Source organism: Erinaceus europaeus, chromosome 1 (genome assembly GCF_950295315.1).
Source record: "Erinaceus europaeus chromosome 1, mEriEur2.1, whole genome shotgun sequence".
NCBI lineage: Eukaryota > Metazoa > Chordata > Mammalia > Eulipotyphla > Erinaceidae > Erinaceus > Erinaceus europaeus.
Window position 1 is genome coordinate 206,475,284 of NC_080162.1, and position 20,798 is coordinate 206,496,081.

Consider the following 20,798-nt stretch of genomic DNA (forward strand, 5'->3'; position numbering starts at 1 on the left):
ACATATCTATTCATGTTTAGCACAGTAGCCTGTGTGACTTCTGAATCCCTGTCAATCTGAGCTTACAGTGCATGGTCAAAGCTGGAACATTCTAGGCTGCACTCATTTCAGGACCCATCTTCCTTGAGTGGCAGAGTAGGCTAACCCAGCCTCTCTTAGGAGAGTGGGGCAGTTTCTACCACTGCTGCTCTACAGTGAGAGCAAGGTCCTAGAGAGGCCCCCAATAAGGTTTATGATGATGTTCCTGATGGAAGTGAAGGTGAAATTTTTTTCATTATATTTTTAGTACACACACACACACCAATAAACACATGTTTTTACCTGCAGCAGTGGCATGTGTGTTGTAACACAGCTCAGAACTTGACTGAGCACATGGCAAGGCACATGCCTACCAGATGAGCTATACCCTCTCAGTCCTTTGATTTCTGAAGTGATAACAAATAACCATCTATCTTGACACCTAAAGTAAACTGCTTCTCTATTTTGTTTCATTTAATTTGGAGACTGACTTTCATAGTGAGATCCCTCCCAAAGGGAAAGGGCAATAAGAAGCTGAAAGAATGGCAATGAAATTAATTGCCTAATAAATACATGATATGAGTCTAGGGGGATGTTCAACTAAGTCTCAGGAATATAAAAGCAAAACCATTAATTCAAAAAGTACACTTTATAAAAAATTCTGTAGCATAACATAGAATATAATGAAAGGTTTGGCAGAGAGAACAGAAAGAAGTTAATTATGTCAGTATATTTGAACTTGACCTATCTGTGGCTAGAAAAGACTTAGTGTTCAATGAAGAGGACTTGTATGTAAACATTAGCTATTAACACACACACACACACACACACACACACACACACACACACACACACACACACCCATTATTTGATCTTCATGACTCCCTAAACCTTTGAGATGTCTTCAGTGTTGAGAGTCATGAAGTTAGGTTTTGCTGTGTTAAGGTGAGACCTATCTTACAGTACTTAAAGATTGCCAGTGGAGCCAACCATATAACCAGAGACTTAGTATTTTTTAGGTTTTTTTATATTTATTTATTCCCTTTTGTTGTCCTTGTTGTTTTATTGTTGTAGTTATTACTGATGTTGTCATTGTTGAATAAGGCAGAGAGAAATGGAGAGAGGAGGGGAAGACAGAGAGGGAGAGAGAAAGACACCTGCAGATCTGTTTCACTACTTGTGAAGTGACTCCCCTGCAGGAGGGGAGCTGGGGGCTTGAACTGGGATCCTTACGCCTGTCCTTCCACTTTGTGCCACATGCACTTAACCTGCTGCACTACTGCCTGACTCCCATAGACTTAGTAATTTTAACCTAAGCTCCAGTTATGCAAAGAGAGAAGAGGAGTTAAGGTTTGAATTATAAATATCTAATGGTTTATTCAGTCATGACTATGTAATAAAGACAGCTTTCATAAAATCCCCAGAAGACAGTGTTTGGGGAATTTCTTGCCTGCATGTGGAAGAGAGCATTAGCAGTGTGGGTCCTAGAGAGACCATGGACACTTTGCACTCTTTCCTGATGCCTTGCTCTACTCTCCTGTGCCTATTGGGTGTGCTTAAGTTATTTCAGATTAAGTAACTTTTCTTCTCTCTCTTTCTCTTTCTCTTTCTCTTTCTCTTTCTCTTTCTCTTTCTCTTTCTCTTTCTCTTTCTTTCTCTTTCTCTTTCCCTTTATCTCTCTCTCTTTCTCTGTCTCTCTCTCGTTCTATGACCTACTGCAGAAAAACTAATTAAGCCCAAAGAGATGTTCCTGAGAACCTCCATAGATATAAAGTGAACCAACCAACCAACCAACCAACCAACCAACCAACCAAAACAAACAAACAAGCCTCTTCATTGGCATCCAAATGGAGTAGTAGGAGAGCGGCCTTGTAGGCTTGTATCTTTAACCAGTGTGCTTTGCTTCTACCTGTTATAATTGACTTGGGGTGTAGGTCATGTAGCCCGTGTATTGACATTTGTTTGCTGGTATGGGGGAAGACATCTCTCTCCCCCCCACACTGGAAACGGCAATGATACTATTTACAAGAATAAATACATGTTTCTATAATATATCTAAAATGAGTGCACTATGTACGATTTTAAGTTTTTTTAGTAATTTTTAAATTTATTTATTTATTTATTCCCTTTTGTTGCCCTTACTATTTTATTGTTGTAGTTATGATTGTTGTTGTTGGATAGGACAGAGAGAAATGGAGAGAAGAGGGGAAGACAGAGAGAAGAGAGAAAGATAGACACCTGCAGACCTGCTTCACCACCTGTAAGTGACTCCCCTGCAGGGGGCTTGAACCGGGATCCTTATGCCAGTACTTGGGCTTTGCGCCACCTGCACTTTACCTGCTGTGCTACTGCAGACTCCCACAATTTGAATTTTTATAATATTTTCAATCTACCATATACATATTACGCTCCTCTCAATGATAAAATACAGTGCCTTTACAATTATATTTAAAGTGATTCAGGCCTGAATGGTGGAACACCTGAACATTCTTGTTGCAGTGCACGACGAAACAGGTTTGATCCCCCAGTCTTCACCTTCAGGGGGAAAGCTTTATAAGTTGTGAAGCAGGGCTGCAGGTGTCTCTCTTCCTCTTTGTCACTCACTTCCCTCTTGATTTATGGCTGTCTCTATTCAATAAATAAATATAATGAAAACAGTTAATTAAACCAACCACATTTAAATAAATAGGTAATTGATAGTAAGAACCATTATGATGGTTCCTGGAATTTAGGGTGGCTCTAGGGAAGTGTGCACACATGCTCACCTCTGAATCTGCACGAGGACTGATGGTCAGCAAGGTCACCGGACACAGTTTCACTTCATGCTTACATGTCCCAAACATTCTAGCACTTAAGATTTATTCTGATGTGTCAGTCATGACATTTCAGTTTCTAAGGGTTTTGAATGATCCCTTCTGTGCCCATGTTAGCATTCACATTCTCTTTTATTCATTCATCTATTTGCTTTGCTTCCCCAGGGAGAGAAGGTAGAGTGGAGGACAGTTATAGGATTTGGAAGCAGATGAAGTGGACTTTTAAAATGTATTTTCAGACTTCCCAAGGCATGAGCTACAGAGTAGCAGCAGCTGTATCTCTCTCCTCTCCCTGGTCAATTAAGAGTAACACAGATAAGCTGAGAACACAAGACAGGATTCAGAATACTTTGGGAACCCACCAAGTCAAGTGTGAGGAGGGAGTAATTAAGCTAGAAAAATCTACTTATAGTTAAAAAGCCTGCAGGCTCCCATAGCCTACAGGGAAGATAAAGAACAAAGAGGGTTTAGCAGCCACTGTGCTTTCACTCAGGGTTTGAGATAACATTGAAACAACTGTTAATTCCCACAGCTGTGAACTCTTTAAATACTGTACTTAGACACAAGTCAATCCAGGCAAGTGTGATTAGTGAATTGAAAAAATACTGAGAGAGGGACTTCATAACACACCATACACAATGTTTAAACCAAGAAGAAACATAGGAAAAATGAACCAGGACAAAAGCCCAGATAACTCCCCCGAAAAGGTAGAAGCAAATAAGAATGAGGATAAGATCCAAGCCCTAACTGAGGCATTAGTCACAGGAGTGAGGAAAGAATTTGAAAGTAATATTATCAGAAATGGGGAAACAGCAAATGAGACTCTGAAAGAAAACATTAACTATCTGGATGTAATTAGACAGTTGAAAGCTGAAGTGGCTGTACTAAGAGCACAACTAGATAAACAAGCTTGTAAATACAGTATCAGAAGAGGGTAACAAAACAGCTGAGCTACAGAAAACAAGAGAGGGGAGAGAGAATAGAATGAATGAGACAGAAAACAGAATTAGCAAGATTGAGGAGGAATTAGATGGCATAATGGTTATGCAAAAAGACTCTTATTCTTGAGGCTCCAAAGTCTCAGGTTCATGGTGAATTCAGCTCTTTACTCCATCTTGGGTAAAGCTTGAAGATAACGTGTTAAGTGAGATAAGTCAGAAATAAAAGGATGACTATGGGATGATCTCACTCATAGACAGAAGTTGAAAAACAAGATCAGAAGGGAAAACAATAAGCAGGACTCAGACTGGAGCTGGTGTATTGCACCAAAGTATAGGAATCTGGGGTGGGGGGAGGGTTCAGGTCTTGGAACACAATCACAGAGGAGGACCTAGTGGGGGTTGTATTGTTATGTGGAAATGTTATGCATGTACAAACTATTATATTTTACTGTTGACTGTAAACTATTAATCCCCCAATAAAAATTTTAAAAAATGTATTTTCAGACAGAGGCAGAGAAGGTGTGGAAGAGATAGACAGATAGGGAGGGAGAAAGAGAGAGAGAGAGACTCCAAATATTCTTTCAGTGTGGTGTGTGTAGGCCTGAACCTGGATCACACACTTTGGCAAAGCAGCACACTTTCCAATTGAGCTATTTTGCCAGCCCACTGGATTTTTTAAATCTAGGCATTGAAACCTACTGATAATACAGATAATACAAATGTAATGAAGTTTCTTAAAATACTCTTAGATGTGTAGACTAGGATAATAATAGTATTTACCATATTACATTTTATTGAAGAGAAAATTTCTATTTGTGCATGAATAGAAAAAAATACAGTTCCCCATTTTACCCAATGAGATAACTTAAGTAATATTTTGACACAAACACTAAATATTAGTCATATATTTTAAAAGAGGTTACTATCTGAGGATTGTAATTCAATATATTATTACATTTAAATTTTGTTTCTTTAAGTAATTAAGTAATATGCTGACTTGGAATTTTTTTTTTTTTACTGTATGCACTCACTTGAAAATTTACACAAACAATATATCATTATCTTTCATATTACAATATTCTTTCTTTTAGGGACATTCCAAAACCATATAATAATCTTTTACAGGTCATATCATTTTCCTCTTTCAATTATTTGAGATATATCATAGCAGCAACTTTTGATGGTATTAGGAGACACATTAAACAACCAAACATGTGACTGGTATGAAGAGAGAGGAAGAAATGGGAGAGAGGGAAATGGGACAACTTTAACTAGTACTAGTCTCTAATACTAGAAATGAAATCCTACTCTCTTCTGTTACCTGAATTCACTGAAGAATAGTTCTGAAAACTTCCTTCCAATAGACAGGGAAAAGCAGAGTAGAATTTGACTAAGTTTGGAATATTGCACCAAAGTAAAAAGCTCTGGGTGAAAGGTGAAAGTAGATTTTCAGCTTCACTATAGGGGGGCGTGGGGTTAGGGACAGAGACCTTTGGTGGAGAGGATAGTTTGATAAAAACTAAAAAAAAAAGAAAACTTCCCTCCAATGAGTATTTCTTCCAGCTATTAGTAAAGCAATTGTGGAATTTTCAAAGAATTGTCACCAATTTTTTAATGATTTGTATTATTAATTTAATAATATACAAGATTTAATAATTGTACAGGATTTAATAATTGTACAGGATTGCAAAATTCCACACAGTTCCTACTACCAGCGTTTCATGCCCCATCCCCTCCATTGGAAGCTTCCCTATTCTTCATCCCTTTCTCAGAATATGGACCACAATTTGATAATAAAACACAGATGGGTTTAGGCTATGCCTTGGTTATTCTCCTTGAGTAAGTCCCTAGTTTATTTGCTTAGTGATTGTAAATGCTACACCTCTAAAAATTAAAGCAAAAATAACTTGCAGATTCCAATAGAGAACCCCCATAACTAAGGCTTTATGATGGTTTTAAGCATGTTCCAAGCAGGTGTTATGCCTTGGTTGGTTAGTCTGAACATTTGTCTAACCTGTAGAGTGTGAATAGAGTAAATAATTTAAAGCCCCTTTACAAGGTAACAGGAAGGACTATTGAGCAAAGAGACTGGGACATAGCTCAGCAGGCAGGGTGCACACTGGACCATGTGGACAAACACAGGCTAGTGTACTAGATTCCACATGTGAGCATCATGCCGAGTGCCAGGAAGACTCCATGAATGGGAAGGCAGTTCTGTGACATCTCTCTGTCTCTCTGTCTCTGTCTCTCTCAAATTAACAGCAACATGAAAAATCCACTTGTCCATGTCCCTTCACTAATCTGATTCCTCTCTATGCCAAGTTAACTTACAAGAACCTTTCAGTTAGCCCACTTCAAATTTCCCCATAGTCTCTAGTGTGAAGCAGATGATTCCTCTGAAATCCTAAAGCACTTTTTTGTTTGTTTTTGGTTTTTAATAACCTATTTATACTCTGGTTTCTCTTCAGACTGTACAAATATTTCATCTTTTACAGTAACCTACTGAAGTGGGCACAGCTGGTTGAGCACACAGATGACAACTGCTAGGGCTCAGGTTTGATCTCCGGGTGGAAAACTTCACAAGTGATGAAGCAGAGTGGCGTGTGGCTCTCTTCCTCTCTTCACTTTATCTTTCTCTCTCCTCTCAATTTCTACTAAATAAAGAAGGAGAAAGAAAGGCCATCGGGTGTTGTGGATTGGTAACACAGGTATCAAAGCCCTGTGATAACCCCAGTAGCAATAAAACTCACAGCAAATTAATAAAAACAACCTATCAGACAAAACCAAGAGCAAAGCCTTTCTTGAAGGACCTGTAACACAGTCGCATAGGTGGAATGCTCATGCACACTGCCAATGGAAGGTGAGCTCATGTTTGCAAGTCTATCCACAAGGACACTGTATTTTCCCTCCTCTGTTTTGGTTGTTCTTTACTCATCTTCTGCTATATTTAATCTCCAATCTTTCTTTTATAGAGTCTGAATACTATCTATTCTGTGAAATCAACAGTAATTTATCTGGTTTCATAATATTATTCCTCTTATAGTAATAGTAGTTTTGCAGTGACTATTTGTGTGTGCTTTATTTATCCACTGTAGAAGATTAAAGAAGTAGAAGATACACTTATTTAATCCTCATTTCCTAAAGTCTAGTAAACCACTTGGCACAGAGTAATGCCTTGATAAAATGGCAAATACATCTCCAACATGTTATATGAGAATTTCATACCATTAAGGAACTAGGAACATACAATGCAGTGAGTTAAATGTAAAAACACAAATGTTTAATAATTTCCAGTGTCTCTTATATGGTACTTTATTTCTATAATACTAATATTATTATGATTTTCATTCTATAAATGATATAACTGAGGCATAGAAGAAGGTGTTCCTTTTTACCTTGAGGTTTTCAAGTGATAGATCTTGGTTTTAACATGGAAGCTCAGCCCCAGGATATGAATTTTCATCATTAAAAATGAATATATATGTATATATATTCATATATATATATGTGTGTGTGTGTGTGTGTGTGTGTGTGTGTGTGTATGCCACTGAGGATACTAGATGCATGGGTAACAACTCTACTGTTTCTGGTGGCCAACTTTCAATTTTGATAGAAAGAGAGAGTGAGGGTTGGGTCAGGGCTGGGAGAAAGAGAGAGGAGAGACACCTGCAACACTGCTCCATCCACAACTCTTGAAGATTGCCCCACCCCACTTTAACTTAACCCTAGGGCTTTAAACTTGAGTCCTCAAACATGGTGATGTTTATGTTTCTATTATATCCTAGAGATGAACAACTATTATTTGACATGTGTCTACTTTTTTTTGCTGACTTTGACTTCCCTGACTTAACTGGGTGGAAGCTAAAAACCTCCTGTTTATGGAGGTGCTGATATTTTACAAAGACTTCTAAAAACTTTGCAAGCAAACAAAGACTACAGCTGGAAAACTATACTATACCTTAAACACTAGGATCTGATGCTCCTGGCACACTTTATATCATTCTGAAGAAAGCCTTTCCATCTAACCACATATGAATTTCATTGTAATGCCAAGGATTTAAGTGAGTGTGTCCCAGAGACATCCACTTTTACAGAAAACAGGCAGAAACTAGCAAATACCAAGTGGTATAGTCAGAGGTCTCTGGCATAGACCCCCATGGAGCTTTCATCTTCTGGAAGCATGTCACTCATCATGGCATTTTGGGGAGAACCACAACTAAAGAGGCCAAGACACATTCCCATAAAATGATTATCAGATGCAAGTCTGCAGTTCCTCAAAGAGCATCTTGTGGTTGCAAATTAGTAGTTTACCATAGAACTGAAGACAATTCCAGAGGCTTGCTTTCCCAGTCCTTCTAGCAAGACTAGCAAGTTATATTTTGGTCAAAAACAACTGTGAAGATAAGTAGTTTATTCCATATGATCCTTGGCTGGGAAGTGCTATGCTGGAAATAAAAGATGATGTGGTGTCTTAGGTAGATACAATAGATGGTTATAGAACAGGCTTAGACTCTCAAGTATACTGACCTAAAAAAAAACATACTACAATCTAAATCTAAAATATATGCATATTAGTGGGCGAGACTGAAAAGGCAGTCATTGTATCTTGCTTGGCCTCATTACAAATAAGGAATGTGAGCCCAGAAAAATGGTTTGGTTTCCCTAAGTTCATGTAGGACCTGCAAATAGGCACAGTCTTCAGTGTAGTCCTCTTAGCTTTATACCACAATGTTCTTTCTTTTTAATTTTTATTTTATTTATTTTATTCTAATGAGGTAGAGGAAGTGAGGAAAAGGGAGATTATGGGGGAGGGAGAGATAAGAGTGACATACACACACACAGAGAGACAGACACCAGAGCGCTACTCAACTCTGGCTTATCACACTGGGAATTAAATCTGGGACCTTAGAGTCTTATGCATGGTACATCTGCACAGCCACTGTACTGTTTCCCCAGCCCCCAACACAATGTTCTTTCAGCAAAGAATAGACAATGGAGACACTGCTCATATTTTTAACTATTTACTAAACCACAAAATGCTTTATTTCCATAACTGAAGAATGAGCAAGAGAGAGGGAGAGGGGCTAGGTAGTGGTTCACCTTGTTGATCACATAAGTTACCGTGCACAGGAACCCAGGCTTCAGGACCTCTGTAGCCTCACCTCTACCTGCAGCTGGTTGGCATCAGGAGCAGTGAAACAAGCACTGTTACAAGTACCTCTCTGTCTCTTCTATTTACTCCTGTCCTCTAGAGTTTTCTATATCTCTGTCCAAAGACAGTCCAAAGAAAGTGGGTGGAAAGAGATATAGGAAAGAGAAAGAGCTGTAGATTCAGATAGAATATCAGGGGAGATCTTGACATTTTAATAATAAAATAGTCATCCACATATTACAGACAGAAGAAAATTCAAGTACAGAAAAAAGAAATCGTCGATGAATAATTTGTGAAAAAGAGGAGAAGGAAAATTCACAGCATTTTAAAGAGAGGAGTAAAATGCCAACAAGATTTAAATTTGACTCTGGAGAACAGTTATTGGAATTGAGGTTAGAGAAAGGGAATAGAAAGAGTCAGGCAGTGGCCGTTGGGGTTAAACACACACAGTACTAAGTGCAAAGACCTGCTCAAGGATCCTGGTTCAAGTCTCCTGCTCCCTACCTGCAGGATGGTCACTTCATAAGCCATGAAACAGGTTGGTGGGTGGCTATCTTTCTCTCCCCATCTGTGTATTCTCCTCCTCTCTCAATTTCTCTGTTTTATCCAGTATAACAGAAGATAATGGCCACCAAGAGCAGTGGGAGCAGTGGGTTTATAGTGCTGGCACCAAGCCCCAGCAATAATCATGGAGGCAAAAAAATAAAAATTTAAAAATTGAAGAGAAAATAGAGTTCTATTCTACATAGGATGACAACCATTTAAGATTTTTGAGAAGAGAACTGGCATTATCTTGTTTAGAGTTTGATAGAATATTTGCAGAAGGGTGAAAACAATTGGGAGACTGTTGTAACTAGGCAATAGAAAAGTCACTGATGGAAATGACAAGAAATGATGGTAGAATGACTGAGAAGTAAGCACAGATCATATGAGTTCAAGAAACAGTGGAGGAGAAAAGGTGGATACTAAATATCTACATTCTTTAAATAAAACATATTGTTAAAGGCAGGAAAAAAAAGGGAAACAGAGGTGGAGGCTTGATGAAGGGCTACTCTGCAATTTCCTTATCTAGACTTAAGAAGTATGTATCATTAAGTCATCAAGATGACAGCTATAAAATATGAAGCAACACACACACACACACACACACACACACACACACACACACACACACACACACAAACACACAGACAACACTGTCAGCATTTGATTACTTGATGAGGTCTTTCTCCCTCTCCAAACCATTTGCCATTCTGGGAAAAGCTTCCATAGGAAGCATCTGAATTTCTTGACCTATTGAATGTATATTGTAGTAATATGGATTTCACAAAACATTGTAAAATCAAATCATTAGGTTTCCTAAATATCAAATTTGTAACTTTTTCAAGATATGTATTTAAATGACAGTGAGAGCTTTCTCTGTCAAATATTTTAATAGAAAAAATATAGGAAGAAAATAATTTCCTAAGTTCAAGCTTGACCAGAATCTCAGGGGTAGTCACATAGTTTCAGGCTTACAATGCCACAATGACTTCAAAGAGTTTATAAATTCAATAGTCTCGTGTTCTCTATGTGGAAAGGCAGTGTGAGGAATTGTTGTTGGCCTGTGATAGAACTGGGCATTTTCCACTTAGATTATTAGTCCATCCAATATTTTTATTTCTCTCTGTTTCTTTCTTCCCTTCCTTTTTCTTTTTCTTTTTCTTTCTTTTTTTTTTTTTCTCCAGGGTTGTCGCTGGGGCTCAGTGCTTCCACTATGACTCGACTGCTCTCTCTCCAGGAACTATTTTTTCTCTCATTTTTTCTTATAGGATAGGACAGAGAGAAAATGAAATGGGAGAGGAAGACATAGAGGGAGAGAGAACACATGCAGACCTGCTTTCACCGCTTATGTAGGTGGGAGTCAGGGGCTTGAACTCAGATCCTTATGTGGGTCCTTGTGCTTTTACCTGGCGTGCTACTGACCTGCCCCTGTTCATCCTACATTTCTCAGATTGCTTTTAGTGTATTCTCCTAACCAAAATAATTTCGCATTAGAATAAACAGCTGGTTCACCTCTCCAGCTGCAGCTCCTCAACCAACTCAGTTGATATTCATGTCGAACACAAACTCTGATTTGGGGATAATTGCTAGATTAGCTAATAACAGAGGTTCCCCTTCCTGTTCCTATTACCCCTTGAGTAGCTGTTCTGATAGTTAAATCCATTTCTATTCCATACAGAAGAACACATTTCAGCAATTAGTGAACATTTTACAGTTCTTGACCCATTTATAAGAGCATATTTATGTTGTACAGATTTTATGAAAAGTCAGTAAGTGGAGTATGCTTCATTAATTACAGCTGTTTCTATGAGAGCTAATGTTTACCATGTGTACTAACTTAAAATGCAGTAGCTCAAATGACAATGTTAAAAAATGCTCATTATTTACAGTCAAAGCTGACTACAGAGAATTGTTTTTAAATTCAGTAGAATACTTTGAAGAAAAAATTTACTTCAGCAGTTGCTTTAAGGAAATAGCAATCACCTAGGATTTTGTGAATGCTACCACAGTGTGTCAAGTCAGTCATTTCTTTGACATTGTTGTAAACACAATACCAAGGTTATCGTTCATTCCATTAGTTAAACATTTTTGTTATAAATTTTTAATGTCAGTGTTGAAATACAATTTACATATACAAAATACACTTATTGTTACTTAGTGAATTACTAGAATTCAGTGAAATGACAGAGTTGTGCTGTCATTCTCCCAAATGTAGTTTTAGACTTTTCATTATACATATGACCCTGTGGTCTAAACCTCCACACCCCCGCAGCTCTGGATAATTGTCAATATGCATTCTGTTTCTATAGACCTGGATTTTATATAAATTTAGTCATTATGGTACTCTGTGTCTGAATTCTCACTTTAGTTAGCATAATTATTTGATAGATATTATAGCAATATCAATCTGCTTTCCTTCTTTCTTTCTTTCTTTCTTCTTTCTTTCTTTCTTTCTTCTTTCTTTCTTTCTTTCTTTCTTTCTTTTCTTTTTAAGTGTCAAAGCATTTTCTATTGTTTGGCTATCCATTCAGAAATGTTACTCAACCAATTAATGGATATTTGGATTTTATCTACTATTTATTTTGGCTCTTATGAACAATTTCACTTGTCTTGGTGGAATATAGTTCCCTATAAATGGTGATAAGAATGTCCTTTCTGACTTTGGTTTGGGGTTTATCTGTATAAATTGCTTTGGCTATTTACAATTTGACTATAAAATAGCAACAGCATTATTTCATGGCTAAGTTTCTCTTCCACATGTCTGTTGTTATTCTGCAAAGGGTTTTCAGGGTAACTACTATCTTTTCAGCTTGGGCCTAATACTGACAACATGTGGAAAAGACCTGGACTCAAGCCACACAGGAAGAACTAAGTTCAGATTTGCCACTGTGATTATGAAGCAAGGCGGTCCAGTCTAACCCTGCATAGAACAGGTGATCCTAAACTTGATTGAATTATGATGATTAATAGTGACTTTAAACTGGATAATTCTGGAGTGACTGACTGCACTGCTCTGTGTCAATAGCTACTGAAATACGCAATGAACAATCAGACTCCCTCCTGGCCCACTGTGCTCATCAGACCCTATGTGTTGCAGTCACTCTGACATGCTTTTAAGCTCTCAAGGCTGACATACTCTTAGCTTTTTCAGGCTTCTATTCATCTGTGATACCATCTTTGTCTACATTTCACTTGTTCTTGTCTAGCTCATCTATGCTGAGTCTTTATATGTCAATATAAATATATTTACAACAGAGACACTAGATGTACTTTTCCCAAGTGACAAACTGCCCTACAAGCCTGATGGCTTAATAAAATTGTTTTGCTCTCAGCAAACTGTGAGTGAATGATATAGACTAAGTAGTGCTTCTGCTTGGTCCTTTGGATGACTGACACCGTTTGGATGATGTAGCTGACCAACCTGGGATTAGTAATTTAGGATCCATCTATCTGGCATACATAATTTTCAGTTTAGCCATGGGTCTCCAGAAAGTTGACTGGGCTTACTTCACATGGACGTAACTCCCATCAGCAAGAATGAACATGTTTCAATGTACAAATTAACTGTTTGAGTCACATTAGTTTAAATATGTTTTTGTTTTTTATTGCCATCAGCTTTATTTATTGGTGGGACTTAGTGCCAGAAATACAAATCCACCACTCTCAGAGGATTTTTTCTACTTTATTTGATAGGATAAAGAGATAGTGAGAGGAGACAGGGAGACAGAAAATATGAGAGAGAGAGAGAGAGAGAGAGAGAGAGAGAGACTTACAGCCCTGCTTCACCTCGCATTAAGCCTCTGCCTTGCAGGTGGGGAGTGGGAGATCCAACCCAGGTGCTCACACATGATAAAGTGTTTGCTCAGGAGTGTGCTGACAGCATGATGTGCCACGACCTGAACTCTGTGCATCACATACTTTTATTATTCCATTGGTGAAAGCAAGTTTCATGAACCAAGCTCACAGATAGTTTGAAAGTAACCATGGAATGTATACAGACAGGCCTGCTAGATAAAGGACACACCACAGACTGGCTGGTGACCCTACTGTTTCACACTGAAAACACTGAACATTACTTAAAACAAGACCTCAAAATATTGCTGACTTGTGGTATTAGTGACAGAGTCCCTGATTTTATGATCTATATCAGAATCATTTGCATATGAAGCTACTTAATTGAACCATCCCCTCTGTTTTTATTTTATTTTAAGACTGAAGGACTGAGGGAAAAAGGGGAATATATTACAGCACTAAAGCTACTTTTATTATGGTGGGACTGTTTTCAAACCTGGATTGTGTCATGGGACATTAGGCACTGTTCTAAGTGAGCTGTCTTGCTGTTGAAGTCTTTGATTCTTATTGATGTGAGGCATGGCAATTAAGATCTAAGTTAGCTCCTTCTAAGTATATAGCATACAAAGGTGACATAGAAACAGAACAGTAATGTTCCTTAAAAACAAACAAAACCACTTCCTCATAGCTCCACCCTTCTAGGGAAAGAGAGAGGCAGGCTGGGAGTATGGACCGACCAGTCAACGCCCATGTTCAGCGGGGAAGCAATTACAGAAGCCAGACCTTCCACCCTCTGCATCCCGCAACGACCCTGGGTCCATGCTCCCAGAGGGATAGAGAATGGGAAAGCTATCAGGGGAGGGGGTGGGATGTGGAGATCGGGTTATGGGAATTGTGCGGCATTGTACCCCTCTTATTCTATGGTTTTATTAATGTCTCCTTTCTTAAATAAATAAAAAAATCAGAAAAAAAAAAAAAAACAACAACGACAGTAACCAAAAGCAGCAGCCAAAATTGTAGCCCCTGGTTTTAGTAAGTCTAAAGAACTACCAGATATACCTTGTCAGGCGCCTCTCTTGCTATGCTCACTAGAGCCTCTCTTGAGTTCTTCTACTCATAACATATGTGTCTGTTTAGATGGTCACTTTTAGAAACAGTCAACTTATTTTATTATGATAGAGAACAGAAAGAAATAAGGAGAGAGGGACGTTCATAACCACCTCAGATGAGATATAAATGATTTGAATAAATGAATAAAAGTGCAATTGGATGGATTAAGTTCTAAAGAAAAAAAAACAATTGTCAATCACTTAGATAATATCCTACTGACTGAACCCTTAAAATTGGTTCTCTAGACTGAATTTATGCATATAGGCATTGTTTGTAATAGGATTGTGACTCTTTCTGCTTTTCTCTAACAGTTGTGCAATTCCTCTACAAGCATAAGCTCTGATTGCAGTGCTGCAATACATTGGGCATGCCATAATTACCATGCAGGGACAACTCTGGACTGCACAGAAGATTATCCTATAGCAACAAATGCTGGAGAGTTTGTGGGGACAAAGGAACACTCCTGCACTTCTGGTGGGAATGTAAATTGGTCCAACCCCTATGGAGAGCAGTCTGGAGAACTCTCAGAAGGCTACAAGTGGACCTGCCCTATGCCCCTTCAGTTCCTCTCCTGAGAGGATATCTTAAGGAACCCAACACACCCATCCAAAATATTTGTGTATACCCATGTTCATAGCAGCACAACTTGTCATAGCCAAAACCTGGAAGCAACCCAGGTGTCTAAGGACAGATGAGTGGCTGAGTCAGTTGTGGTCTGTTTACAAAATGGAATAGTACTCAGTTATTAAAAATGTTAAATTCTCCTTCTTTGCTTCATCTTGGGTGGAGCTTGAAGGAATCATGTGAAGTGAGATAATTCAGAAACAGAAGGATGAATAAGGGATGATCTCTTTCGTAGGCCAAAGTTGAAAAACAAGATCAGTAGAAAAAACACGAAGCAGGACTTGGTCTGGAGTTGACTTTGCATCTAAGTAAATGATTTTGAGAGGTGGGGAGGGTTCAGGTCTTGGAACACGATGGAGGAGGACCTAGTGGGGGTTGTATTGTTATTTGGAAAACTGAGAAATGATATGCGTGTACAGATGATTGCATTTTACTGTTGACTGTAAACCATTAATCCCCCAATAAAGAAATTAAGAAGAAAGATTACCTGATCATTTATACCCATAAAGACTCTATATTGCTCCATCCATTTTGATGTAAAAGAAAGAAGGAGCTGTTGGAAAGTCCTACTTTCATAGTGTCAGTTACCTGTTATTCAACCCTTTCCCCCCTAGTTTTCCATTTTTCTGATACTTGACATCACATGCTTGGCCTACTCCCTGTCCCAGTGTCCCACTTTCTTTGCTTAGAGCCATGAGACCTGGTTGCATGAAGTTTCTTGGGTTACCCTTTCTTTAGCTCTTGTTCTCTGATGTGTGGAGCCTGGTAGAGGTCAGAAGTGAATGCATAATTGGTCAGCAGGCCTTTGTAGACAAGCCTGAATTGGAATACTGATCATAGAAATCACCACCCTTCTTAGAGTCTGGGAAATGTAAAAAGCTAACAAAGACTAAACTTAATATTATTCTTTAAAATTTCTTTCTTGAAGGATCAATGTTTTACAGTCAGTAGTAAATGCAATAGTTTGTACGTGCATAACATTTCTCATTTTTCTGTGCAACAATACAACCTGCACTGGGTCCTCTGCCACCCTGTTCAGGGACTGGAGCTCTCCCCACCCACCCACCCCGGAGTCTTTTATTTTGGTGCAATACATCAACTCCAGTCCAAGTTAGTATTTCGTGGGGCACTGAAGGCATCTGCATGCTGTATGACATTCAGACAATGCCCTGTATCCTTATATATCAATTTCCTTTATATGTGTACCTGACTTTATCCCCTGATGAATGTATCCTGACATTAAAATACTCTTATGGGTGTTCCCATGAAAAACAATTTTGCTTCTCCTCATTCGTCTTTGATGTAATGTGTGCTCTTATTAACAAGTCCTCCATTGGAGTTTTGGTTGTTGATGCACTCTTGATGTTGCCCTATTGTGGGGTTCCCTGTGTGTCCGCAATTTCCAGATCATTTGCTCACTGTGGAAGGTGTAAGAAGTAATCTTGTTCAGCCCTAGGTCATGTCAGAACCCAGGATTCCAACACATGCCATTGTTATTCTTAGATATTCTGTCTCTCAGGGAGAATCAATTAAGTATCAATATAAATATTTCAGAGATTTTAAGAAAGCATTATACACTTACACTTTTGATCTTATCTTTACTCTTGTGACCATTTCTGAAAGAATCTTGTTGATAGCTAGAGAGACTAATGCTGTGGTTGTGAATAACTTCACTTTCCAAGCCAGAAAGCTTTGGTCACATTCCACTCTGAATAATCCTCTTCATTTCATCTATCATTGCCTGTACCTTGACATATCCAGCAAATAGGAGCCAAGTGACACTTGCAACATTTTTCCTGGTACTTAGCCATATCTGTAAATTCATTAGAAATGCTTTCTATTTCCAGTTAACTCAGATGGCAGTTTGGCACAGTTAAATAAAATAAAAAGACTGTTTTCCAATTCCCCAAAGCAATTTCTCTAGCACTTTCCCAGGCACTAAGTTGTTGGGTTTTTTTTTCCAATTTTATGACACTTTGATAATATTTTTCACTATATTTTCATTTTCTATATATTGTGTTGTTGAGTATAAAAACTCACAATTTATGTGTTAGAGTTTTGTATGAAAACAGTCCACTTCTTGTTATCTACTTTTTGTTTCTAATCTGGATTTTAACACTGGTTTAAATATTATAAGATTAAAGAAGTGTATAAAAACATCAAAGTTCTTGTTTTATAATATCTAAGGGAATCCTTTTCAATTCTCTTCAGTAACCAGCATAGAATCTATCAGTTTATTTATTATAATTGCTGGAAAATTTGTTGTACTTTATTATTTATATTCTACATGTAACTGTAGCAATTATTTTGTTGAGCTAACCTCCTTACTTATTTTACTTAGTATAAGTAATGTCTCAGTAATAAAATGCCATCTTTTCTAATGACTGGGTAGTATTCTTTTGAGTATATATCCCATAACACATACCTTCCTTATCCCATAATGTATTTATAAGTATATAGTTGAAGGACTACTACAGTTATGGTCATAGTTGTTGTATATACCCTTTCACATTAGTTTAGCTATGTGCTTCGTTATGAGATTGCCAGCTTTAATGTTACTGAAGGCATCTATTATATGGCTCACATTCTATTCATTCATCTTCAGAGGATAACCTGTCTTCCAGATCAATCCATCTGTGCTCTTGTGATATCTTTTCAGTGTCTGTCTGTCTGTGTGTGTATGATGCCTTTATAGCTGTTCTGGTTAAGTATGTTTGCTAGTGATAATTCTTCCATAGCTCTGACTCTGGAAGTTAGGTATTTATCTATATCAATCATTCTTTCCTGGATAACAGATATTATGGAAGTAAAACAACAAACATTCGATTTACTCATGATTCTTTAGCAGTCGGGACTGGGATGAGATAGGTCTGCTGGTGTTCTGTGGGTCACTTGTATCAGTGTGACCATCGGTATCTCACTGTAACTGGATATATACTATGCCTAACTCATTCACAAGTCAGTGTCTTGGGTGCAGGCTGGGACACACAGCCCATGCATATCAGGGTGAACTTCTTTGTGCGTTAGAAGACAACATTTAGCGTCGAGAGAGAGCAAGCTTCAGTGCACAACTACATCACACACATCTGTTCACTCTAGGATTATTTCTGTCTCACTGACTAAAACCAGTCACATGATCAAGCCTTGAGTCAAGGTCTTGAGAGAAGGTACAGACTCACAAAGATACAGACTCACAAAGTTTAACATATCGGTGGTTATTGACATAATGCACTACAAATAAGCATTTTTATGACAGTCTGAGACTCTGATGTAAGGACTTGATTAATTGTAAAGTATTAATATTTTAACATTCTCTGCTTTTCCCTTAAACTCATTTATTAGTTGAATAGCTTTTGATTCCATAGCTAACGGTATGCTCCAAGAGATAAAGATTATATCTCCCTTGCTCACTGCTCTGATTCAGCACAAATTATGAGTTTTGTGCATAATGAACATTTAATTTTTATGAATGAGTAATAGGAAAAAAAATGAGCCTATGGGAAGCACTACAGTCTTCACATTTTAACACTTAGTATGTCTGAGCTTAGTAGCACTTTGGCTTATTTATTTGTTATTTACATCTCTTTCTAGAATATAAATTTCATAATGTCAGGATCTTCTTCCTCTTATTTCCTTTTGAAAAAACATCCAAATAAATTATTTATTTCATACCTTTTTAGAACTAATGGAAGGTCAGTAGTATTAAATGCATTCATTTCTATGAAAGGTAAATACACTTAATAGAAGTAGATATCCTTGTACGTGAGTAGATTGATTATGTATATCATGAGGGTCATAGACCCTGCATTTGGGTCAGGCAACAGGATCAGAACTCACAGGCCATCAAAACCATCAATCTGTGACTGAGACAGGATATAGTCTCTTTTAGAGAGTGGGTCAGATTTATCTCTCTTCCTGGGAAAAAGTTTTATTATGAGGTAAGAAGAAAGAGACATGGGAAAGTTTTCCTTCAATATTTCCACAAGGGGAGGGGATTATAACTCAGTTGCTTCCGTGTTGGGAGGAGTTTTGGTACTGACCTTAAGAGATACAAAGCAAAACGTAAATGCATCATCACATCCGAATCAACATATTGACAGGAGTCAGACAGCTGTTCTAGTCCCTAAATATCTCTATATCTATGATTAGGGTACACACTAGCTTACCCATGTTCATGATAGCCAGAGGCCTTCCTATAGTGACAGAGCAGTTAAGAGTAAGCCAGTTGCACCTCACAGTTAAGGGACGTATGGGAGTGAGGGATAGTTAGAAAGAACACGGGGAGGTGTCCTGGCATACCTGGTTGAGCACACATGTTACAATGCACAAGGAGCCGGGTTCAAGCCCCTAGTCTCCATCTGAAGAGGGAAAGCTTTGCAGTGGTGAAGCAGGGCTTCCGGTGTTTCTCTTCCTCTCTATCACTCCCTTCTGAAGCTCTTGATATCTGCCTGTCTCTATTCAATGAATAAAGACAATAAAAACCTAGTTAGAGAGAAGATTGTAGGATCTGGGAGGATGGATTAACAACAGAGTATGTATGATGTCCTGCGTTTAATCACTACACCAAACAAAGAAAGACTTACATGAGTAGAATATCATAAAAGATGGAGTGGTATCACTTCTGGACCCTCACAAAAATAAATACAAGATTACATATAATTATATGTAATTTGTATTTATTCATTTTCTACCTGTTAATGATCTGTTTACCAAAAGATTAACTAAGTACATAGCTGTGTCTAAACTTTAGGTAGCTAGTACAGCAATCACCACTGTAAGGGAAAGATAAGACGCTTTCTCACTGATAGACTAGGAAGAGAGATCTCTTCCAGTCATCACTGAATCAGCAGTCCTGTGACTGTCAACAGGCCATGGTGCTGCTTTGCAGTGCTTGGGTGCATAATTAAGTCAGATACTGTAACTGACAGAGATTGCAGCAAATTCAGTGACTCAGTACACACAAATACTGTCAAAGGAGAATGTTTTTCTCCACTAGGTCTAGGTTTGCTCAGCCTTGCCTGAAGACCATAGCCTGACTGAGTAACTGCAAAACTGGGAACTGACAGTTTTCAATTAACATGCTTCTAAGACATTTGTCCTCTAAAGATCAGATTCGTGTTCACACTCATTGAGTTCCTAGAGTGTGCCGGTATCTGTGCTAGGTAGTGACATATGGAACTGCCGATTAACTTTCATATCATCCTGGAGCTAAGTGTTCATATTTTCAGAGAAGTTAAAAGTCACAAGGGTTCAAGAATATTCCCAGAGAGTGGGAAGAAAGCATAATGACTAGGGAAATAATTTCATGCCTGGGACTGGGCAGTGGGTACCTGGTTAAGCCCACATATTACCAAATGTAAGGACCAGGGTTTATGCATTTGCTTATGAGTAGTAAAGCAGATCTGCAGGAGTCTTTCTGTCCCCTTTTGTGTCTCCCTCCCCCTTCTTTCTCAATTTCTCTTTGTCCTATCTAATAGAAATAAGAAAGAAAAAAAAAAAAGAGGCCACCAAGAGTGATGTATTCATAATGCAGGCACCAAGCCACAGCGATAATCTTGGTAACAAAATAATAATAATAGTAATAATAATAATAATTTCAGCATAATAATAACAACGACAATGATAATTATTATTATTTTATGCCTAAGACGTTAAAGTTCCAGGTTCAATTCCCAGCACCATCACAACGCAGAGCTGAGCAGTGCTCTGATCTCTATCTCTCCCTGTCCCTTCATCTCTCATTAAAATATTGGTTGTCAGACAAGTCCTGACAGACTTTCGCATATAAAACTTTGAAACCATGCC